Source organism: Clarias gariepinus, chromosome 18 (assembly GCF_024256425.1).
Source record: "Clarias gariepinus isolate MV-2021 ecotype Netherlands chromosome 18, CGAR_prim_01v2, whole genome shotgun sequence".
In the NCBI taxonomy this organism is placed as follows: Eukaryota; Metazoa; Chordata; class Actinopteri; order Siluriformes; family Clariidae; genus Clarias; species Clarias gariepinus.
In genome coordinates, this window is record NC_071117.1 from 884,203 (window position 1) to 910,495 (window position 26,293).

General features: G+C 41.8%; 1 protein-coding gene across 1 annotated transcript in view; it reads left to right on the top strand.

Annotated features, from left to right (window-relative positions):
* The window catches only part of LOC128506724 (integrin alpha-L-like), a 91,411-nt gene that overhangs the window by 32,607 nt on the left and 32,511 nt on the right, over positions 1-26,293 (top strand). The gene's annotated exons all lie outside the window — the stretch shown is intronic.

Consider the following 26,293-nt stretch of genomic DNA (forward strand, 5'->3'; position numbering starts at 1 on the left):
GGCGGTCGTTGTTAACCCGGGCCACGACCGATCCGGTATGGGAATTATATTCGTAATTCGCATCATTGATTTGGCAAAAGTTTTATGTCGGATGCCCTTCCTGACACAACCCTCTGCATTTATCCAGACTTGGGACTGGCACAAGAAGACACTGGATTGCGCCCCCCGTGGTTGCATTACATGTATTAAAATATAGTCAACTCAATGAAAGGAGGCAATTAACACACTGTTGTACTTACTATTTTGGCCAGTCTGAAAATTTCATGTCATAGTTAACAAGTTTGACAATATTTCGAATAAAAAAGAAAACATCATTTAGACAGCCGCTGTAGCTCTGCGGTGTGTCGCATGATAGCAGTGCAAGCGCCACCATGGAGATATTGAAGTAGTACGGCCTAACAGTCGCCAATTAACACTGAGGGGTCATTCTGAACGTTTTACATTTACGTGTGAAAGGGTTAAATAGATCAAATAAAACTAGCATAGGGTCATTGAATATCTTTAATCCAGATAATTCATCATCAGTATTTGTGAATTTGTCAAAAAAAAAAATGTAAACGTATTTCCGTTACGTTAACTGAACCCTCCCTCGATCTTGTTTGTCTCAAGTCGGTTAAGGTTAGACCAAATGCCTTTTAGTAGCATATCTCTGGTTAAAAACGAACTACTGCAAAACGTCAATGGGAAAGTATTCGTTTAAATAACTTGCAGGTTGATTTTACCTCAGTAAGTTAAGGTTAGTGTTTGGCCTGGCTTCGTCACAAAACGCGGTAACGTTACAACGTTTGCAAGCAACAATGAAATATTTGCCCTGACAAATAACAATTAATTTCTGTGGCACTCACCTCGAAAAATATGTGCCTATTTCTCCCACTGCAGTATTTCTCCTGGTTTTGTTGGGTCCAACGACGAAATTTTCTCCTGAGGGAAACTCGACGCTCGCGCACTAATATCGTGCACCTGGCCCGCACACACTAATGCGCGCGTAGGGTTACGGGGTTACGTGGCGTGCTCTGGTCAAATGTATTTCCGGGCAGTTCCAACTCATGTTTTAGGGCAAAGTGCTTGTTCATGGTGGGTGTTTATTATCTGTATATAATATTACAAAACGTCTATATGAAAAGTGCAATTGACATAATTTTGTTATAAACTGGCGCTATATATATATATATGGTAATAATATATATATAATATATATATATATATATATATATATATATATATATATATATATATATATATATATATGAGTACAATTTAATTTCAAACAATGGTGTGATAAGGTGAAATAAACTTACAACTTAGTTTTTAAACAGAATGTTTTAAATCACAAAACAAAATATTAAATTAAGTGAATTATTTGACTACATAAATAATACAAAGCGAAGATGATATATGAGTATTTCCGGTAACGCTTTAGATTACAACCTGCAAAGAACTACGTAAGTAAACTGAATTTACGGTGTATGTTTCTGCAATTATAGTGTACCTATAAAGAACGTACACGTAGGCATAAGGTAATTAAATTTGGGTAGTAAGGGAGTAACAAACCAGATATGCAACATGCAAAGAACTATATAAGTATACTGAATTTACGGTGTACGTTTCTGTATTTATAGTGTACTTTTTAGTACGTATGTGTAGGTATAAGAGAAAATAGGCTATGTTACGTTTTGGTAATTCAGGGGTAACAACCAGATATGCAACCTGCAAAGAACTGCGCAAGTAAACTGAAGTTACAGTGTATGTTTCATATTTATATTGTACCTACGTGTAAGTATAAGGGAGCAATATGTTACGTTTGGGTAATAACGGGGTAGCAAACAGATATACAAATAATTTATAATGGAATTACTTAAAAACATAACAGGTACCTGTTCTATTAAATCATAAGTTTGGTGTATCTATATGTGAGCTTTTTAAAATTACTGGGAAAATATACTCTTGTTCCATGTAGTTACAGGGTAAGTGTGACATCTGCGGGCTGTAAATTAGAGTGGCGATTGTTACCCCTTGTTTAAGGAAGTTACAGGGTAGGTTCAATACATAAACACACAATCTGAAAATATATAAGCACCTTAACGACCCCAAAGAACCACTGAAGAACCGCTGAAGAACCAGACAGGGGCTTGACCGGTTCTTTATACACTAACGGTGCTATATAGCACCACAATCACACCAAAGAACTGCTAAAGAACCACTGAAGCACCATTTTTTTTCTGTGTGTAAAATACTTTGACTCAGTTTTTCACATGGATTATAATAATTTATTATATCTATACAACCTCTTTCAGTCCATATCTTACTTCTAATTGACTCGAAATTTAAATTTATTTGTTCTAACTTATATTTCATACCATTCTGTATAAATGTTGCTATTCCTCCTCCTCTGCCGGATTCTCTGTCCCTTCTAACTACATTATAACCGTTTATACTAAAATCTAACTGTGGTTTCATCCATGTCTCCTGTATACATATTACATTAGGTTTGTCTGCTAAATCATCTATATATTTCTTAAACTCTTGACCATTTGCTATTAGGCTTCTTGCATTTCACTGTATAATGGACAACACCATTATGTTGATCCAGCCCATGTCTGAGAGGATTGGGTTTCTTCATTAAGGGTATCTCTGACTGTTTCCCAGGGCAACTCTTTTACATTTAGATACTTCTCTGCTGATTTGACAATTATTTTAATCCTTTCATTTCGGCTCTTCGTCTGTGCAGAACAGTTAATTATTTCCGCCATAAACAATACAAAATCATTCTTCTTCACTATAAGAGTCTCTTCTTTCAACTTATCACATCCTTGACATTTTTCCAATTCTTTTTGAACACTTTCATTTTGTTTTGCCATTTTTATATCCCCTGAAACCTTCTTTGCTGCCTCTGCATAGCTGATTCCCTGAGTCACCTTAATTCTTTGTACAACAGCCTGCCTCTTGCTGACTTCACAGCCACGATATGCTGTGCTATGCTGTCCTCCACAATTACAGCATTTCAGTTTGGCACCCTCTTCACATTTACCATACTCGTGTTCTCCACTACATTTACCACATCTTTGTTTCCCCTTGCACACCGCCGCTACGTGTCCGAACCTCTGACATTTAAAACAAGTGGTGGAGGTATGTATAGCCTTACATTGTAACACATGTATCCAATGTATATCTTTACTGGGAGAACTTCCCCCTCAAAGGTGATCAAAATCGAGGTACTATCATTTAAACTTCCATTCCTGTTTGTTTTCAGACGTTTGATTTCTTTTACATTTGCATTTGTTATGTTTTGTTTCACATCTTCTACCGATATATTAATCGGGATTCCTGTAACCACTCCTTTTATAAATTTCCTCCTGTTGGCCTTAGAACATTCCACTTTCTTTCCATTTATCCTGCTCATTTTGATTGCTTTCTCTTGCTGTTTTGAGTCTCTACAAATAATCAACAACAGTCCGTTTCTAAGTATTTTAGCACTCTTTATTTCTCCAATTTCTTTATTTAACACTTTTGTCAACAGCATTGGATTCATACCTTCAAATAAGTCTCCATCATGCATAAATTTTGCAAACACTTTGTATTCCTCTCGCGTTTCTTCTACAGTTGATTCCCTGTCAGAGTTACTTTCATCTGATTTATTCTGTCGCTTTTTTTTCCGTTTATTACTCCTAACCATATCCCATTTTTCATAACTCTCGCCACTTACTTCCATGCCTCCTAGTTCGTTTCCTGATTCGTCACTTCCCTCAGCATACTCCAGTCCATTCACAGTCCAGTTTTTGCCAACCGCCTTGCAATCCAATTGTCTTGCCATCCTCCCCCTCCCCAGAGCTGCTCCGTTTAAGAGTGTACTCCACCCAACCTGTACACTCAATCTGCTCATTCATTTATTTATTTATGCTGCAGTAACAGTCCATGGAACAGAATCCTTCAAACTCTCAGTCAGAATAAAATGACGAGGCCTAAAACATTTCACGAGGCCTAAAAACATCTGTAGCGCCAAACGGACACCGATACAAACTGCCAACCCTTACTTCGAGTGAAAACCTGTCCGTGTTTCGTCTCACAGTAATATGTGTCTGTCGACAACAATTAAATGAACAATTAAATGACGAAAATAAAGAAAAAAATTATTTATATTGTCCAACCACACCAAGCCTTAGCGCCGCCATGTTCTTCCACGCTAAAATAAAGGTACTTACATATAAATAGGATTACCGCTGATTGGCCAACGCAGAAGCTCCTTTCACCAATGAGAAAGCTTTCGACACGCCCCTACCTTTCGGCACGCTGATTGGCCAACGCAGAAGCTCCATTCACCAATGAGAAACCTTTCGACACGCCCCTACCTTTCGACACGCCCCCTACCTTTCGGCACGCTGATTGGCCAATGCAAAAACTCTATTCACCGACCAGTTTCTTTTGACATGCCTTCTACCCTTTGGCACGCCCCGACCTTTCGGCACGCCTTATTGCTCTAGCCTGCAGTTATCCCTACTTGGGGAGAACAGGCAATGGTTTTGTCATGCTCTCATTTTTTTATCTGATGGTCCTAAGATTAAGGATTTGTTTTCCCATGTGAGTCTGTAAATGTTTACCTGTTGTTCTGTTTTGTCGTATATATTCATTGGAATGTAATTTTCATGTAATGGTGGATATAGATAGTTTTTTTTATAGATATTTATTTTTCTATAGATTAACCTTTTATGTTTAAGTGACTCTATCAGTCCTGAAATGAAGTTGTGTGTAGTGATGGGAAGTTTGAATCATTTTAGTGACTTGGTTCTTTCAATCTCGTTCATCAAAATGAACAAATCTTTTTTTGAGTCATTTCGTTTGTTTCGTTCTTTTAATCAGAAATAAATTAAAATGTTGCGTTTTCAATAAAAATACCCCCAATATGTCTACATATACAAATTTTGGCTATAGTTCCAGTTATGAAAATATTACAATGTAATTAAGGACATATTATAAAAAACAGATTGAGCAGCTCATCATCATATCTTCCAGTCTGAGTCGTTCGTTTTTTTTTTATATATTTCACCGCATAGCGTCTATAGGAGTCACTAACAAAGAAACAAACGACTCGAGACTTGAAGTCTCATTGCTGAAAATCGTTCAATACTGCTTCCTGTACATAACATACGGAGGTTGTGCAATGCTTTGCGCATGCGCGCCCAGTAGAAAATAAACAAATCACCCACCGAGACGACTCGTTCATCTGAGTCATATCAAAAAGAATGAATCGTTCATGAACGACCCATCACTAGTTGTGTGGAGTTGGAGCTCATGCGGGCTACAGAGTTTGTGGTGGTTTAGCGTGTTATCCACATGATTATATGCTGAGGGCTTTCATGCATACTGCAGGGAAGATTTGTGGATGTCACCATCTTGCGTTAATGTATTTTTTTCTTCTGGCTGTTATGAACTACTTTGTCCACCTGGGATAAACTCTGGCAATCATCTTCTTAGCCTAAGCTGTTCATGGTTATACTAAATTTATTTATACCAAAGTGTTTATCGCATTAAACAAACTGCTTCAGAGCCCCCTTTTTTGTGTAACTCAAGCCTAAATTCAGTTTTACTTACAATTATATGAATAGGACGAGAGAAGGAGAAATAACAGGCCTGGTCACAGTCACACGATGTATAATGTGAATGTATATTTAATGCAGAGTGCAAACTAAAAGGGAGGAGCCAGAAGGAAACACAAACATAAGGGGGAACTAGAATGTAAAGCAACCAATCACCTCACCGTCAACAAACCTGAGTGATCAATTAGAAAGAGATATATGTAGGATCCCTTTCGGGTTATACAATTTGATCTCTGGCATCCAATTCGCCATCTAAGTAATCGCTCAATGCGGGCATCTGGTCACATTTCCTACTTAAAAAATGACACTATGCCGCCTCCGAGTGGCGCAGTGGTAAAGCGCTTGCCCTATCATCCGGGGAGCGCTGGTGCGAACCCCGATGGTGATGCTGTTTTCCTCTCACAGCCAGAGGCACAGAGAGAGCTGATTGGCCGAGCTCTCTCAGGGGGGAGGGATATGAGGTACTTGCGCTCCCACATTAATCACGGCTCTACAGCCAATCAGGGGCATCTGTGAGCTCGCGCACGTGGAAGGAGCGGCTAGCGCTTTCCTCCGAGTGTGTTACTCCGCCCCCAATGGTGCGTGAGCAAGCAGTTCGAAAGGATGCGGTCGGCTGACGTCATGCGGTTCGGAGGAAACACCGGATAGTCTTCGCCCTCCCGACTGAGTGGTAGTAGTAGCAGCCTTAATGTGGGAGCCCCCTAGTGACGAGGAGGAATTGGCTACGACTAATATTGGGGAGAAAATTGGAGCTTTTCGTTTAACTCCAAGGGTGGAAGAGGTGGGGGCTTTAGCACAAACAGAAGAGGTGGAACCTTTCTTTACTTTTCTAACCCTAACTGCTGAGAGGACCTTCACAGCTTCCCTCAGTTTCCTTTCCTTTTGCTTGTCAAGGGTCACCTTCTTTTTCTTCAGATGATTTTGTTATGTCTCATAAGAAGACAGGCAAAATCTCCTTAATGCAGGGGTAATTTGCATTTTAGATGCAGTTTTGCCCATTACCTTCATGTGGGACTTCAGAATGGCTAAGCCTTCATAAGTCTCAGCCTAGCCCTGTCTTTCTCAATTATATCATCCATCATGTTAAACAATCCTTCGACAAGAGGGCCAGTGAACAATGACAGAAGAGCCTTTACCAACTTCCCTAAGATGGGGAACATCATTCCTCCTTCTGGCATCTTCATGGCAAAAATTACTCCACCAGTCAACATCGATTTGTGCATTGTTCTCCTCAAAGCATTTGGCCTGTGCTCCTAGATCTGTATTAATCTGGTAGGCTCGAACCTCTTCATCCAGTTGACCCAACTCCTCTGACTTCACAGCATTTGGCAAGGCCTTGGCCAAGGTGTTGAATGCACCTTGGACTGATTCATGGAGAATCAATGATGGTGTCAGCGCAGATAAAGAGGTGATGATGTTGTTGAGGGGCAGGTTTTTCAGGAGGAATGTTGCTGCCTTTATGTAGCCTTCTCTGGAAGAGCTGTAGACCTTCTGCACCCAGGGCTTCTTTTCTATCCCAGCCCTGTTTAAGGCAAAGAAGCTGAATCTCCCCACAGACAACCTTTTGTCAGTGTACTGCAGGTCTTGTGAATATTAGGCTTCAACAAGCCCTTTGCACTCAAAGGAATAGTTTCAGGCTTCATAAATTTGCAGAGAAGTTTCCTAACCAGTAGCAGCATTTCAGCATGCAGCACATGAATCATGGGCTTTTCATGTTGCAACTTATTCAGGAACACCTGGAAAGTTGGAAGTACACCTGAAAATCACTATAGAACCAGATTAAAAATGGGTCTGAATATTTTATTCATTGATTAATAATCACAATGATTACGTGATTTGTTGTTGTTTATCTTATTTCAGTTTATTAGTTAAACATTAAGCATTAAGTATCATAAATATAATTTGTATTGTGACATCATTTCATGTGTTGTTCTGTGACATCATCCCACAGTTATGCAGTTCCATGTCTATCACGCACGTTAGTTGTAGTTGTTGTTAAGACACGGAAGGATACAGAAAGGTGTGGAGCACACAAGCTTTTGACCGTGATAACGTGAGACAGTAAGCTAAAAGGAATACAGTAAAATAAGTTGTTGTAACTGTAATCTATTGAAGCTACAGAACACAGCAAGCGACTTGTCGTGACTACAGTGGATTTATGCAAGAAACTGTAACAACCGTTGTTTTTGATGTTGAAAATAAACAAGAGACAAAGAAATCAACGAAACGTCTAATGTCGTCAGTGACACTGTGTAACTAAAGACACGCGTCAGAACTTGTGAATAACATGCACCTACATTAAAGTCAAAAGCTTTGCTCCGCCGCAGAAATGAAGATAAGTGACTTAAGATTGTGAAGAGCGCGCGTGCGACTTCAAAAACGCGCATCAACCGAAACCGAAAGCGAGAAGAGGACTTGCCTGCCTTAAACTTCACCATGTCACACGGCGAGGACAACGCCGCTATCGCCGAATCTGAGCAGGTGATGGTGCTCAACGAACTGAAGAGCGCCAGAGAAGGCAAGTGGAGTCAGTTGACTGTATTATACAATGAACTAGAGGCGCTTATGGACAATGCTTGTAATTTGCATGACGTTAAGGCCAAGAGCCGCCAATACAAAGCGCTGCTAAATGACTTTATTGAAAGTAATGTAACAGTGCGATCGTGCGTAAAGGATGAAGAGCGTGAAACCGATCAGCACCACTGGTATCACCCTAGATTAACGCGCTGCACGGAATTCATGATAAGAGTGGAGTCGTGGATCGCGGACACTAGTAACCGCTTTAAGCCGTCTCAAACAGTTGACGATGGAGTTTCGCCAAACGACAGTGTGTCAATGGCGGAGCGTAAGACGCCCGCCCCCCAAAGGCAAGGAAGCGTAACGTCATCGGCATCCAAAAGGTCCTTAACGTCAGCAGCATCCGAAGCTCGACTAAAAAAGGCAGAAGCCAACAGAGCAGCTTTGCTGGCTAAAGCAGCAACTTTGAGAGATCGGCAGGCGCTGGAGCTGGAGGAAGCACAACTAAAGGCTAAACAAGCACAATTAAAGGCACAAAAGGAAAGGCTGGAAATTGAAACGGCGCTTGCAATGGCCGATGCTGAACTAAATTCTTACCAGAGCCGCAAAAAACAACATCCTGCCAGACGGAGCGTGGTCGTCGAAACGAGTGGTGCACGCCCCTCGGAACCAGAGCAAAACGACCACTGCAACCACAGTTCGGCAACGGAATACCTCGAGCTGCCATCACGCCTCCGAGCAACCCACTTAAGCATGCCAGTGAGTACCAAACCCATAATGTCAAGCACCTTAATGGAACGGCCCACCCAAGGTAACGAACACTCACTTTACAACACTGACATAGTGGAGCCTCAGGGTAGGATGCCACTTCAGGCAGATCTTACAGAAATGTTTGCAAAGAGTCAGAGGCAACATTCCTTACCCTCGCGCAACGTTCCTCCATTCTATGGTGACCCTCTTGAGTTCACGTCCTTCGTAAGAGCCTTTAAACACGCCATCGAAACCAACACTGATAGCAATCATGATAGGCTGTTCTTTCTCGAGCAGTATACTGAAGGACAGCCTAAGAACCTAGTGAGAAGCTGCCTGCTCATGCCAGAACATCGTGGCTACGCAGAGGCTATGAAACTGTTACATGACAATTTCGGAAATAGACAAATAATCGCTACAACGCTGATGCAAAAGGCACTCAACTGGCCGGAAATAAAGTCAGAGGACGGAAAGTCGCTAAAAACCTTCTCCCTGTTCCTAGTAGAATGTTACAATACCATGTCAAGCATCGACTATATGGATGAGCTAGACAATGCTACCAACTTGAGAGGTGTTGCCTCAAAACTGCCATACAAATTGCGTGAAAAATGGAGAAGCCACGTATACAAGTACGAGGAGCGCAATCAGGAAAGAGCTAAGTTTGTGCAGCTGATGAAATTCGTAGAACGAGAAGCAAAGGTAATGTCCAACCCACTCTTTGGAGACCTGAACGTTTCAACTAGTGGTACAACGACTAGTGGTAAAAAACACAGCAGCAAATCCTCTCCAGGATTCAAGCAAAAAACTGAAGAAAAGAGGGGCAGCAGCTTTGCGACCGGCGTAAAACAGGTTGGTAAAAATCATAGAGACTCAATCACAGTAAAGAGTAGTGGTGCATTAGTTATTAGTGCCTTCACTAAACCTTGTGCATCCTGTGAGCAAGATCATACCCTAGACGAATGCCACAAGTTTAACAATGAGACATATAAGGTCAAATTGGACTTTCTAAAAAAGAATGGATTCTGCTTTGGCTGTTTAGTAAAAGGACATTTAAGCAAAGACTGCACGAAGAAAATTACCTGCCAGCTGTGCTCAAAGAAACATCCTCGCATGCTACACATTGCAGCAAAAGACACAGCTCAAGCGATCGCAAAGGCTGACGAAACCGAACCAGTTCAAACATTGCCTGTTGCAGCGAGTCACGAAACGAGTGCGTGTGTCGGGGCTGGAGATGACTGTATTCTCTCCATAGTACCTGTTAAAATAAAGTCCAAAAAAGGCAACAAGACAGTAAAAGTATACGCCTTTATGGACCCAGGTAGCTCTGCTACATTTTGTACAGAGTCACTAGCAAGGCGATTAAACGTACAAGGTAAAAAAATTGACATCATGTTAAGCACCCTGAACGCGAAGAAACAAGTAAAAAGCTATGTGCTTACTGATCTAGAGGTTAGCAGTCTGGAAGAAAACACCTTTGTTGAACTCCCCAAAGTGTTCACACAAAAGAGTATCCCAGTCTCAGTGGAAAATATTCCACAACAGCACGACATTGATAAGTGGCCATACCTCAGCGAAGTAAAACTGCCTTACATTAATGCTGGAGTTGAAATTCTCATAGGTAACAAAGAGCACAGGCTCCTAGAACAATGGCGAGTGATTAACAGCAGGCACAATGGGCCATATGCAGTAAAGACTGCTCTCGGATGGACCATAAATGGACCTCTTCGAGAGTCGGTCGAGGAAGGCACATGTGACAATGAGCAAGTGAGCGTTGCAGTCAACAGAGTCTCCATCGAAAGTGTAGAACAAATGCTGATACAACAGTACAACCATGATTTTCCTGAACGGAACTGTGATGACAAAGCTGAGTTGTCACAAGAGGACTATCAGTTTTTAGACTCTGTAACTAACTCCCTGCAATTTACCGATAATCACTTCTACATCGGTCTCCCATTTAAGAAAGCAGCTATTCAAATGCCCAATAACCGAAGCGCAGCCATGCAGCGCGCTCTGAACCTCAAACGGAAGTTTAAGCATAACCGCTCCTTTCACAAAGAGTATTTAAACTTCATGAATGACATGTTTGAGAAGGGTCATGCAGTCAAGGTCCCCACACCCCACCTAAGTCGACAAGACGGGCAGGTGTGGTACATACCTCACCATGGTGTGCACCATCCTCAAAAGAAAAAGCTAAGGGTAGTCTTTGACTGTGCTGCTAGCTATCAGGGAATATCATTAAATAGCGAGCTTCTGCAGGGACCCGACCTGACAAACTCACTCATTGGGGTGCTCGCACGCTTTAGACAAGAAGAAGTTGCCATGATGGCAGATGTGGAAGCCATGTACTATCAGGTCAGAGTTCCGGAAAAGGACACAGACTTGTTGCGTTTCCTGTGGTGGCCGAACGGAGACGTGAGTCAGGACTTGGTTGAGTATAAAATGGTCGTTCATTTGTTTGGTGCAAAATCATCTCCAAGTGTAGCTAACTTCGCCCTTAGGAAAACAGCAGAAGAAAACCGCAGCAATGCATCTGCCGAGGCAGTCAACACAGTACTTAAAAACTTTTATGTAGACGACTGCTTGAAGTCTGTCTCTAGTCATAGCCAAGCAGTTGCGCTATATAGTAATCTCACAAAACTGTGCGCAAGTGGAGGGTTTCACCTCACCAAGTGGGCAAGTAATAGTCGTACGTTGCTAGCTTCCATCCCTGAGGGTGAGAGAATTAAAGACATGAGGGACTTAGACTTGAGTAAAGACGTACTCCCTGTTGAGAGGGCTCTAGGGGTGCTGTGGTGTATTAATTCAGACACGCTCAAGTTCAAGATTAGCTTAAAAGAGCGGCCTGTGACTAGAAGAGGAATCTTGTCAGTCACTAGTTCAATTTATGACCCCTTAGGCTTCCTTGCACCAGTCATACTGCCAGCTAAGATCTTAATGCAGCAGTTATGTAAAGAGAGACTCGCTTGGGACGATGACATTCCCGAACAATTTATAAAAAGATGGAGGGCCTGGCTACACGAGTTGCATCAATTGTCTGAGTTTAGTGTAGCAAGATGCGTAAAACCAGTTGACTTTGGAGTCACAAATACAGCACAACTTCACCACTTCTCAGATGCAAGTGAAATGGGATATGGAGTTGTCTCATATATTAGGTTAGTAAATGCTGATGGACTTACACACTGTGCATTCATGATGGGGAATTCTCGCGTAGCGCCCTTGAAACAAACTACTATCCCCCGAATGGAATTGACAGCGGCAGTGGTCGCCGTAAACAACGACAAAATGCTGAAAGGTCAACTGGAAATAGAACTGCTGGACTCTGTGTTTTGGACCGACAGCACAACTGTTTTGAGGTACATTGTTAATGAAAAACTTCGCTTTAAAACCTTTGTCGCTAACAGAATCTCCATCATACGAGAGTCAACCAAGCCACAGCAGTGGAGGTACGTCAACACTTTAAAAAACCCAGCCGACGCTGCTTCCAGAGGAGTTTCCTGTGAAAAATTCATGAAAAACAACAATTGGATCCATGGTCCGCCCTTTCTTAAAACACCAGAGAGTAAATGGCCTGAAAACATTCACGATCTGTCGACGAAAGAGGATGACATTGAGATTAAACACTCAGCCTCAGCGAACCTCGTAAAAACTACAGAGAGCACAGATGCCGTGAGTAAACTGATTAACTATCACTCCGACTGGTATAAGTTGAAAAGATCTGTTGCCTGGATTCTTTGCGTTAAAGACATGCTTAAACAGAGAACGAGAAGGATTAAGGGACAGGCAAACAACTCAATAATAGAAAACCATAAGTCTCTAACAATTAAGGACTTAACAAGGGCAGAAAACGAAGTCATTAAGTTCGTTCAAAACCAAAAATTCAAAGACGAAATTTCCATGTTACAAAAGGGTAATGCTTCCGTAAAAAGAAACAGTTGTCTCTCCAAACTAGATCCAGTACTGCAGGATGGAGTGCTAAGAGTAGGAGGACGTCTTGGTAGGTCTGCAATGCCTGAGCATGCAAAACACCCTGTCATTATACCCAAAGACTCACACATTACAACCCTAATCTTAAGAAACACTCACGAACAGGTCGGACATTGTGGAAGGAATTATATGCTTTCAAAATTGCGGCAGAAATACTGGATTCCGACAGCAAATTCCCTTGTGAGAAAGTTTCTGTCCAGTTGTGTGACATGCAGAAAGATCAGAGCGAAGAATAGTGAACAAAAAATGTCAGAACTGCCACCCGATAGAATAACACCAGATCACCCACCGTTCACTAACGTAGGGGTAGACTATTTTGGACCCTTCGAGGTCAAACGGGGTAGAAGTAATGTTAAAAGATATGGCGTATTGTTTACTTGTCTGACAACAAGAGCCGTGCACATTGAAGTCGCGCAGTCATTAGATACAGACTCCTGCTTAAATGCTATTCGACGCTTCATGTGCAGAAGAGGCCAGGTGTCAGTTATGAGAAGTGATAATGGAACAAACTTCATAGGCGCTGAGACTGAATTGCGTAAAGCTATCCAACAGTGGAATCAGTCAAAAATTGAAGGCGTCCTCATGCAAAAGGGGATACAATGGATATTTAATCCTCCTGCTGGGTCTCACTTCGGTGGAATATGGGAAAGGCAGATAAGGTCAGTTAAAAAAATCTTGAGGTCTGTACTAAAAGAACAAACACTAAACGACGAGAGCTTGCACACATTCCTGTGTGAGGTGGAAGCTATAATAAATGACCGTCCCCTCACCACCGCTACAGACGATCCCACAGACCTGGAGCCCCTGACACCTAACCACCTGCTGCTGATGAAAAAACAGCCAAACTTGCCCCCTGGTCTTTTCAAAAAAGAGGACACTTACGCACGTCGCAAGTGGAAGCAAATTCAGTATCTTGCCGACCTATTCTGGAAGCGATGGGTGCGTGAATACTTGCCCTTGCTTCAGGAGCGCCAAAAATGGTCTCAGGTGAGAAAAAACCTCTCGATTGGAGACGTAGTTCTAATAATTGATGAGTCTTCTCCAAGAAATTCATGGGTCGTCGGACGGATCACGAAAGTGTTCCCTGATAAAAAAGGACTTGTGAGGCGTGTACTGGTCAAAACTAAAACCAGTACCCTGGAAAGACCCATCGATAAGCTGTGCCTGATATGTGAAATAGACTGTTAATTACCTTATAAAGTAGTCATGTTCCTTTCATTTGGTACGCAGCAATATGAATACCTTAAGTTAAACCGTTAAAAAAAAATGTTTAAAGTGTTAAGAAAGTTAATTCTAAAGTGTTGAGAAAGTTAATTCTAAAGTGTTAAGAAAGTTAATTTAAATTTTAATCCAATAGTAAATGTTGTGGCCCAATTGTAAAAAAAAAAAAAAACAACAAACAAAAAATGTGTGTAATTGTCAGTCTTCCTGCCTGTCAATTAGGGGCTGGAAATGTAAGGGCCATATTTCATTCTTGTGATTTGTTGTTGTTTATCTTATTTCAGTTTATTAGTTAAACATTAAGCATTAAGTATCATAAATATAATTTGTATTGTGACATCATTTCATGTGTTGTTCTGTGACATCATCCCACAGTTATGCAGTTCCATGTCTATCACGCACGTTAGTTGTAGTTGTTGTTAAGACACGGAAGGATACAGAAAGGTGTGGAGCACACAAGCTTTTGACCGTGATAACGTGAGACAGTAAGCTAAAAGGAATACAGTAAAATAAGTTGTTGTAACTGTAATCTATTGAAGCTACAGAACACAGCAAGCGACTTGTCGTGACTACAGTGGATTTATGCAAGAAACTGTAACAACCGTTGTTTTTGATGTTGAAAATAAACAAGAGACAAAGAAATCAACGAAACGTCTAATGTCGTCAGTGACACTGTGTAACTAAAGACACGCGTCAGAACTTGTGAATAACATGCACCTACACATAGTAATGTAACATACTCTTCTTGGAATATTACAACCCTTAAATATTATTTTTTAGATTTGTTGTTGTTTATTTTTATCTATATTATTTAATTGTCTAGTTTATTTACATCAGTCCTGAAATGTTTTAATTCTGGTTTAATCAGTCTGTAACTTTGTTTTTAAAAAGTGCTGTATAAATAGTTTATTATTAGTAGTAGTATTAACCAAAGTGATCTAATTAACAGTAATCTAAAAACTGTATTTATGGTTAACTCAGATTCCATTCCAGGATTCCAAGAAAAATAAGCATATAATAAATATAGCAATAAAGGGATTTCAATAAATAAGAAATCTCTGTACTTAACACTTAAAGTGAATAAAAAGTGAACATACCTCGATACAAATCAATAATGGTTGTGAGCTTGTCGAACTCTGAAAAAAGCATACAGATGCGTGTCTTTCATTTTTCGCAAATTTTGCCGTATGCTGGTGCAAACAAATTATACTGGCCTTCTCATCAGATGTAACTGCATGCTTATCAAGAAGCTGGTTCAGGAGCCATCTGCATCACAAAATAACATACACATAAGGATGAAGGAGAAAAAAAAATCAACAATGCCATTTCTAATTGCCAATACTTCAACAGTCATGACATACTCTTTGTGTTTACAGGTCAAGGCATCTGGAATGAAGCCGAGCTTCATTGTTATAACATTTAACCCTTTGAGTCACTGTATTTATAACTTTATATAACCTGATTGATCACTGAGACATCTCCACCCCTTGGTTTAGATTTGTTATGTAAAAAAAAAATCCACTAGAGGTCTGCATCTTTAAATATTATTAATAAAAAAAAATGTATATATATATATATATATATATATATATATATATATATATATGTATATGTGTGTGTGTGTGTGTGTGTGTGTGTTTCATTAAAAATCCAAAAAAAGGCCTACTAGTAAAGAAATTAGATGATACAAAAATAGAAGTACCTGTGTTTGTGTTGATCATGAGAAGACAGGACGCTGTAGAAGTGCACAGTCAATGGATCCATAAGCTCCCATATTCTGTTCATCCAACATCCAACATTTGCAGGAACCTGCTGCTGATGGGACATATTAGGCTCTTATTCTCCAAATGAAGTAAGGACTGAAACTCAGAAAAAACTTCTTTCTGTTTGGGTGATTTTTCAATGTCATAGTATACATCAGAGCAAAATTTTTCCACAAATCCCTGAAAAGGATTTAAAAGGGCCTTCGAGACCATATGGACAGTGTCTCCGCTGACATCCAGCAGTGATGGATTTACTCTTCTGACTAGTGTCTCTACTCCAGACTTTTTCCCTTTCATCACACTGCAGTTATCCAACAGTATACCAACAACCTGATTCCAGTTCAGGCTATATGACTGGAGAATATCTGTCAATGTTTTTGTGATTGTTAAGGCATCTGCAATATTCAGTTTCCTCGAGGCTAGATGCTGGGTTGCCACTTTTCCCACATCTTCATCATAGTACCCAACAAGAACATTCAGAATCCTGTCCATGTTTCCATCTGTTGCCTCATCTACATTTAAAGAACACATCTACGTTTTCAGCTTAGATGACAATTCAGATTTTTAATAAGCAGCAATGCCATGTGTGCACAAGTAGGAGGCATGTGCATTAGACATAGACAATCTTGAAAGTGCACTCCTGTCTTTGACAACTGATTGCATTAAATTAACTAGCAGTTGTGAGACTGTGAACGACAGGTCATGCTCCGCTATGAAAGAACATATGCGCACTTTTACATGGCACACACGGTCGGCCATAGATGCATGAATCTCCGTTGTGGTACTTGTCGCATCAGGCAGGGAGCATGTGTACTGTAGAGCATGAACGGTAGCATTGTGACTAGCTTCTGATTGATGGCGAGCAAGCACTTTTTTGCCATTATTGCCATATTGAAGTTTCCTAAGGCATACTGTGCAAAGACACGTACCTGGTTGTTTGATTTTTTTAGCCCACGAACTAAAAGGCTTGCCATTCTCCCCAATTTCGCTAAGCCAAGCCTGTAAGGGTCCACCACCAGAGGTCACTGTTTTTTATTTTGTAGTTTTTGTTGGCTGACTCAGTTTCCCAGCAGGCACCTAGGTCAGGTGGTGCAAGTGCACACCTGAGCCGAGGTAGCCATTAAGCCATCTATAAATAGCTGTTTAGTCTGGGAAACCACTATCACCACTGTCACTTGTGTGGGCATTTTGTTTTAGTTTGTTTTTGTTCTTTGTTTAGTTTATATTTTGATTTTAGTTGTGTTGACTTGGGCTCTCTTATTGGCAATGTTTCTGTGTATGTTCTGTGTCTGTGTTAGTGGAGCTGATTCAGTCCTGTCCTAAATTTATGTAAGTACTGTGGTTGTTGTCCTCCTGTTTTCATGTGTGTTAAGCTAGAGTCAGGTAAGTAGTTAGGTGTGTGTTTGGCTAGGAGCGTGTTTAGCTAAAATCTATGTTGAGTTACAGTAACTAGCATGCTTCTAGCCATAGCCCCTTTGTGTCTCTAGCTGTCCTGTGTTTCCTATCCCCCTAGTGCCCCAGTGCGATTAGCCTTAGAGTGCCGCCTTGCCTAGCCTTAGAGTGCCGCCTCTCCTAGCTTTGGAGTGCCGCCGAGCTTGTTAGTGCCGCCTCGCCTTGGAGGGCCGCCTCGCCTAGCCACTGGGTATCCTCCGTCTGGGTTTCTGTGCCCCCATTCCCTAGTATGTTTTAAGCTATTGAGTAAGTGTAGCTTAGTGCATGTTGGGGCTGAAGACATGTTTAGCTAGGTGTATGTGTAGCTTACTGCCATGGTAAGCTCTCCCTCTAGTGTCTCCCCGCTCTCTAGTGTCTCCATCTAGTGTCCAGTTTCAGCTCCACGCATAGTTTGTGTGTCCTGTTATGTGTTTGTCCTCCTTCTGCCTGTGTCTCGCCACAGGACGTGTCATTTGTCCTCCTTCTGCCTGTGTCTCGCCACAGGACATGTCATTTGTCCTCCTTCTGCCTGTGTCTCGCCACATGACGTGTCATTTGTCCTCCTTCTGCCTGTGTCCCGCCACAGGACATGTCATTTGTCCTCCTTCTGCCTGTGTCTCGCCACAGGACGTGTCATTTGTCCTCTTTCTATTCAATTCAATTCAATTTTATTCGTATAACGCTTTTAGCAATTTTCATTGCCGCAAAGCAGCTTTACACAGTCAAAAGAATTATTTAAGTTTGTATGAAATGTGAATTTGTATGAATCAAAATGGTCAGTTTGTCCCTGGTGAGCAAGCCGAGGGCGACAATGGCAAGGAAAAACTCCCTGAGATGGTAATAGGAAGAAACCTTGAGAGGAACCAGACTCAACAGGGAACCCATCCTCATTTGGGTGAAACAGAAAGCAGTAAATGATCTGCATTTATACAGTGTGTAGGGTGGGAGGCAGTTCTGCTATAATAGCTGATGTTAATTGATGTTAATATGGAGTCCAGGTAGTTATTGAAGACCCAGGTAGACTTGTAAGAAGTTCCAGTCCTGAACTATCGAACTGTCAAGTCCCCAGAGAAACAGTTGCCACACCAGTCAAGGCCAGAACCATTTTCTAGGTAGAGAGAATCATTCCCAGACACCAGACGCATCCCAGAGAGACACACGGGGCATCCATGTGATGAGATCTTCAGCCAGAAGCGGGGCACCAGGATGGGTCAGACTGGTCCGGAGGGCAGAGGGAGTCTGGATCACTGGCAGCTCAGGAACGACATGTGTAGCTCGACAGAGAGAGAGAAAGAGTGAAAGGGGGAGACAGGAGGAGAGAGGAAAAAGAAAGAGGGGGGAAAGAGAAGAAGAGGAGAGATGACAGTTAGGTATGCTCACAGTCACACAATGTATAATGTGAATGTATATTAACTGTAGAGTGCAAGCAGAGACTCCGGCAGGACTAACTATGACAGCATAACTAAAAGGGAGAGCCAGAAGGAAACACAAACATGAGGGCTTCCTGACATGTAAAGCAAACAATCACCTCACCGTCAGCAAACCTGAGTGATCAATGAGAGTGAGGAAGACAGCATCCAAACATACCAGTTCACCATAATACTCTACGTCCATGAGTCCCCCAGATCTGCTCCTTTATCTCTGGCAAATCTATTTATAAAAATGCTTGGCTAAATAAATAGGTTTTTAGCCTGGACTTAAACACTGAGACTGTGTCTGAGTCCCGAACACTATTTGGAAGACTATTCCATAATTTTGGGGCTTTGTAAGAAAAAGCTCTGCCCCCAGCTGTATTTTTCATAATACGCGGTACTGACAAGCAGCCTCCATCCTTTGATCAAAGTAGGCGTGGCGGATCGTAAGACACTAGCAGTTCACTCAGGTACTGCGGCGTGAGACCTTTAATGCTTTATATGTCAAGAGTAGTATTTTAAAATCAATGCGAAATTTCACAGGGAGCCAATGGAGTGAAGATAAGATAGGGGTGATGTGCTCATATCTTCTGGTTCTAGTGAGGACTCTCGCTGCTGCATTCTGGACTAGCTGAAGCTTATTTATGCATCTAGCTGAACAACCTGACAGTAAGGCATTACAATAGTCCAACCTAGAGGTGATAAAAGCATGAACTAATTTTTCTGCATCGTTTAGCGACAATAAATTTCTTATCATCAGGTTTTGCTGAGACATATAACTGTGTATCGTCAGCATAACAATGAAAACTAATACCATGCTTACGGCTTATGTTGCCCAGAGGAAGCATGTAAAGGGAAAAAAGCAGTGGACCTAAAACTGAACCCTGCGGAACGGCAAACTCCACTAGAGAACATGCAGAATAATCACCATTTAAGTCTACATACTGATAACGATGGGTCAGATAGGATCTGAGCCAGGAGAGGGCTGTACCCTTAATTCCTACTACATTTTCTAATCTGTGAAGAAGAATAGCGTGATCAATGGTGTCAAAAGCTGCACTGAGGTCGAGTAATACAAGCATAGTTACACAACCCTGATCAGAGGCCAATAGAATGTCATTTACTACTTTAACGAGTGCTGTCTCTGTACTGTGATGAGGCCTAAATCCTGACTGATACAGTTCATGTATGCCATTTCTATGTAGATATGAGCATAGCTGCTCCGCTACTATCTTTTCCAGAATCTTAGAGATAAAGGGGAGGTTTGATATTGGCCTGTAACTGGACAGCTGACAGGGGTCGAGGTCAGGTTTCTTAATTATTGGTTTAATAACTGCTAATTTAAAAGATTTTGGAACATAACCAATGCTGGGTGAAGAATTAATTAACTGTTCGGTAGTTGATGTGAATGTACGTTTCATACGGTAGCGCGGCGCTGTGCGTACATTATTACTGTGACACTCTTGAATTGAGACAAGATAGTGATCTGAGATAACTTCAGATAGTGGAATTGTGAATAAATTTCTTATACTTAATCCGAATAATATAATTAAATCTAAAGTGTGACCTGCTTTATGAGTGGGTCCTACTACACACTGATTTACTCCTACCGAGTCCAGTACGGACATAAATGCTGTTCTCAGAGGGTCTTCTGGGTTTTCAAAATGAATATTAAAATCTCCAGCAATTAACACTTTGTCTACAGAAACAACTAGGTTTGAGAAGAAATCTGCAAATTCACTAAGAAATTCAATTAGCGGAATCGACTGAGCTGACTTAATATAGTTAAATACACTTATGTTACTATAAAGAATTTCAAATGAATTAAATTTCGTGTTTTTGTACAATAGTCAAATTATTGTTGTGAATAACTGCGACGCCTCCTCCTCTACCAGTTAGCCGAGGCTGGTGTATGTAGCTGTATCCAGGAGGACTAGCTTCATTTAGACCTACATAGTCGTCCTGTTTAATTCAGGTTTCTGTTAAACAGAGTATATCAAATTCCTGATCTGTGATAATTTCATTAACTATAACTGCTTTAGATGCGAGAGATCTAACATTTAACAGTCCTTCTGCCTGTGTCTCGCCACAGGACGTGTCATTTGTCCTTCTTCTGCCTGTGTCTCGCCACAGGACGTGTCATTTGTCCCCCTGCCTGTGTCTCGCCACAGGACGTGTCATTTGTCCCCCTGCCTGTGTCTCGCCACAGGACGTGTCATTTGTCCTCCTCAGCCTGTGTCTCGCCACAGGCCGTGTCATTTGTCCTCCTTCTGCCTGTGTCTCGCCACAGGACATGTCATTTGTCCTCCTTCTGCCTGTGTCTCGCCACAGGACGTGTCATTTGTCCTCCTTCTGCCTGTGTCTCGCCACAGGACGTGTCATTTGTCCTCCTTCTGCCTGTGTCTCACCACAGGACGTGTCTTTTGCCCCCCTGCCTGTGTCTCGCCACAGGACGTGTCATTTGTCCCCCTGCCTGTGTCTCGCCACAGGATGTGTTCATCCTCCAGTCTGTGTCCTGCCAGAGAGTCCTTGTTAGCACAAAGTTCAGTATTGTTTGAGTTTGGTTGTTCCTTTGTTTGTGTCTTTATTTATACTTTGTGTTGACTGTTCATTAAAGACTCTTTTAAGATTACACAACCCCTCTGCCTCTATGCCTGCGATCAACACCTGCCTTTACACCCAGTTTATGACAAAGCCCATCTTAATTTTTTTTTTTTACACTTTCATCAATCTCTGAAACATCGGAGCCTTCCTGCATTATAAGTGTGTCCATGCTATCTTAAATATAGTTATACCTCAGCCGTAGCCTGACATGTACTTCTTCAAAACTAAATCAAAACCCGGAGTGGATCCATACCGGAGTGATAACAAAACGCTTAGAGTGGAGAGAGGAACGTGCATTCGCTCCACTCCAGGCTTTGATCACATCCTCCTCAGCAGGCTGAATACATTTTGTCATTCCTTAATTTAAGACCTATTTAAACTAGAATTAAGAAATTTATTACACTATTTGAGAAATGTAAGCCTATATATACAGCATTAAAATTAGGAAAAGTGAATTTAAAACATTAAGGACAGGCGGGACAGTGTAATTGACGGAGATCCGTCGATGACTTGCTACAATTAATGGAAATTCGTTATAACGACGGAGAACTTTAATCCCTGTGAATACATTAGCATTCCCAGGTTTTTCAGTAGTCTCTCGTCTGCATAACACCATTGCACAAAATTTCAAAAAGAGAACTGATTTACATTATACATATCAAAAATTTGAGGGATCACTGATTAAAGTGGTGTTCGACCTGTCCGGGCTTTGACACATCTCTCCCCACAGTGAATTTAGTGCAAGTTTAGCCCCAATTCCTTTAGCTGGATTAACGGAAATGCGAGTGTCGGATGTATTATCAAAGTGCCAAACTTCAAAGAATTTTGTACCCTTTTTCTACAGCTTTTGCAATTTCCATAGAAGCCCATGTCCCAATAAGGGCTCTATTGCTCTCAAGATCTGAGTGGTTACACTGCTTTTGCTGAAGCTCAGCACACGTTCTGCATAGAGGAAAGAGGAGTTTGTTTTTTACCCGAAAGGGAAGAACAGGTTCCCACAGACCTCGAGGTGGAGTAATTTTCTAATGGCTGAAAGTAACGGGAAAATTATAGTAGAGAATGATAGTGGAAAAACACTGGAATTAAAAATAATCTTCCAACCCCTCCAGCGCACACACTTCTTGTTTGTTCTGTACACTGTTGCTATGTTTGTTAGGGCACTTGGTTGTAGACAGTATTTTAATGTATGGAACACTTACTTCCTGGTTTGTTTTATTTTAAATATTGCTTGTTTAGCAAAATAAACAATGTCTGTTGCCAATTTACTGTGAACGTATCAAAGTCTCTGTGACAATATAAAGACAAAATAGTGTCAAGCCTCTTCAGATCCTTTTAAATTATTAACGTATTGATGTATTACTATTAAAGACAAAAATAGACCATGTGCTTGTGTTTAGGACTGCGGAGGAAGGCGAAGAGGACAAAGGCAGAGCAGAGAATGTTGTGAAGTCTTTAGGGAGGAGTTGAGACAGGCTATGGGTGGTCAGGAGGGGCTTTCAGTTGACTGGGCAACTACAGCCAATGTGATCAGGGAGACAGGTAGGAGGTGTATCATCAGGTAAGGGGAAAGTGGACAAGGAGACTTGGTGGTGGAATGAGGAAGTCCAGGAGTGTATACATGGAAAGAGGCTAGCTAAGAAGAAGTGGGACACTGAGAGGACTGAAGAGAGTAGACAAGAGTATAGGGGGATGCAGAGTAAGGTGAAGGTAGAGGTGGCAAAGGCCAAACAAAGAGCATATGAGGACTTGTATGCTAGGCTAGACAGTAAGGAGGGAGAGGTGGATCTGTACAGTTTGGCAAGGCAGAGAGATAGAGATGGGAAGGATGTGCAGCAGGTTAGAGTAATTAAAAATAGAGATGAAAATGTACTGACAGATGCCAGGAGGGTAATGGGAAGATGGAAGGAGTACTTTAAGGAGTTGATGAATGAGGAAAACGAAAGAGAACAAAGAGTAGAAGAGGTGACTGTTGTGGAACAGGAAGTAGCAAATATTAGTAGAAGTGAGGTGAGAAGGGCGTTGAAGAGAATGAAGAGTGGAAAGGCTGTTGGTCCTGATGACATACCTGTGGAGGTATGGAACTGCTTAGGAGAGGTGGCAGTAGAGTTTTGACAAGTTTGTTTAACAAGATCTTGGAGAGTGAGAGGATTCCAATGGAATGGAGGAGAAGTGTATTGGTGCCAATTTTTAAGAACAAGGGAGATGTGCAAAGCTGTGGCAATTATAGAGGTATAAAGCTAATGAGCCAGACAATGAAGCTGTGGGAAAGAGTAGTGGAAGCTAGGTTAAGGGCAGAGGTGAGCATTTGTGAGCAGCAATATGGTTTTATGCCTAGAAAGAGTATATCAGATGCAGTATTTGCTTTGAGGATGCTGGCGGAGAAGTACAGAGAAGGTAACAGGGAGTTGCATTGTGTCTTTTTAGATTTAGAGAAAGCATATGACAGGGTGCCAAGAGAGGAGCTGTGGTATTGTATGAGAAGGTCTGGAGTGGCAGAGAAGTATGTTAGAGTAGTGCAGGACATGTATGAGAGCTGTAGGACAGTGGTAAGATGTGCTGTAGGTGTGACAGAAGAGTTCAAGGTGGAGGTGGGTCTGTATCAAGGATCGGCTCTAAGCCCCTTTGTGTTTGCTCTGGTGATTGACAGGATGACAGATGAGGTAAGACAGGAGTCCCCATGGACTATGGTGTTTGCAGATGACATTGTGCTCTGTAGCGAGAGCAGGGAACAGGTGGAGGAAAATTTGGAGAGGTGAAGGTATGGAAAGCAGAGGAATGAAGGTTAGCCGCAGCAAGACAGAATACATGTGTGTAAATGAGAGGGACCCAGGAGGATCGGTGAGGCTACAGGGAGCAGAGGTAAAGAAGGTGCAGGATTTTAAGTACTTAGGGTCAACGGTCCAGAGCAACGGAGAGTGTTCAAAGGAGGTGAAGAGGCGGGTACAGGCAGGTTGGAATGGGTGGAGAAAAGTGTCAGGTGTGTTGTGCGATAAAAGAGTATCAGCGAGAATGAAAGGAAAGGTGTACAGGACAGTGGTGAGACCAGCAATGCTCTACGGCTTAGAGACAGTGGCGCTAAAGAATAGACAGGAGGCAGAGTTGGAGGTAGCAGAGCTGAAGATGTTGAGGTTCTCCTTGGGAGTGACAAGGATGGATAGGATCAAGAATGAGTTTATCAGAGGGACAACCCACGTTAGATGTTTTGGAGATAAAGTCAGAGAGGCCAGATTGAGGTGGTTTGGACATGTTCAGAGGAGAGATTGTGAATATATCGGTAGAAGGATGCTGAGGTTGGAACTGCCAGGCAGGAGGTCTAGAGGAAGACCAAAGAGGAGATTTATGGATGCAGTGAGAGAGGACATGAAGTTAGTTGGTGTGAGAGAAGAGTATGCAGAGGATAGGGTTAAATGGAGGCAAATGATTCGCTGTGGCGACCCCTGAAAGGGAACAGCCCAAACAATCCCCCAACAATTAAAACACGCACACATTACTTAAAAATATTTATTTTCCAAAACTAGTCAAAGTTTAAACAATAATTTGTATAAAACAGGTGAATGCATGTTTTATTTTGGCTTAAAGGTCATTAAAATACCCGGATAACACCAGCTGCTTATCAGTCTCTATCTGGTTCTTTTATATTAAAATATAAATTTTAAAAACTATCAAAGATGGAACAGTTTAAGTCTTTGTTTCCCCAAAAGTATCAGACGTTGCAGTTCTATGTTCAGAATATAGACCTGACCAAACATCATTCTAAAGCTGTTGCACTGTGACGTCATTCCTACTTCAGCTCCCTCAACAGCTTGTTCAGGCTCCTCCAGGAGCTGCAAAAGGCCAACCATCACCCGTCTGACCCCCCAATCCTCCACAGCAGAGCTCTGCTTAGAGACAACAACATAAATTAACAAAACTAATTAGCCAACTAAGAAACTTAATTAGCTGACTAGCTGAGACAAGACAGATTGATATTTTAAGTTAACAGAACTTTTTTTTTTTTTACAAAAGAGACAACATAAAGGGCATGTGCAAATGTGCAAACTAGAGTGACAAAGTGACAGTGCGACAACATAACATTACAATACTCTGTGGCGTTGAGGTCGTGGGAGGAGAAACAGTAAACGTTCCATTAGTAGCAGCAAGGATAAAAATAGTTTGTGCAGATTAGCAAGTAATGAATATTGTGCAAAAGTGCATTTACAGGTTGGTGTGTACAATAGTTTGGTAGTGTGTAACACACTGCGCAAGTTGTTTAATCAGTCCAGTCTCAATGTTTTGAGGTAGGTAATCTACCGTAAGTAATAATGTGTGTGTTGAGAAGATGGAGGGCTTGTGAAAAAAAAAAGCTGTTGCACAGTCTGAATGTGTGGCCCGAATCCTTTCGGTAACTTTTTCCAGATGGCAGTAGTGTGAAGAGTGTGTGAGAGGGGTGTGTCTGATCAGCCACAATGCTGGTGGCTTTGTGGATGCAGCGTGTGGTGTAAATGTCTTGGATAGAGGGGAGAGAGCCCCCGATGATCTTCTCTACTGTTCTCACTATCTGCTGTAGGGACTTGTAGTCCAAGATGGCACAATTCCCAAACCAGACAGTGATGCAGCTGCTCAGGATGCTCTTGATAGTTCCTGTATAGAAGGTGGTGAGGATTGGTGGTGGAAGCTGGGCCTTCCTTAGCCTTGTCAGGAAGAAAAGACGTTGGTGGGCTTTCTTGTGCAGAAAGCTGGTGTTAAGGAACCAGGTGAGGTTCTTCTCCAGATGGACACCCAGGAATTGGTGCTGTCGACGATCTCCACAGAGGAGCCGTTGATGCTCAGCAGGGATTGGGCGCTTCATGTCCTCCTAAAGTCAACAACCATCTCCTTTGTCTTGTCGACATTCAGAGACAGGTTGTTGTCTTTACACCAGTCTGCTAGCCTCTATATTTCCTCTCTGTACGCTGACTCATCGTTCTTGCTAATGAGACCGACCACGGTCGTGTCATCAGCAAACTTGATGATGTGATTCAAACTGTGTGTCGCTGCACAG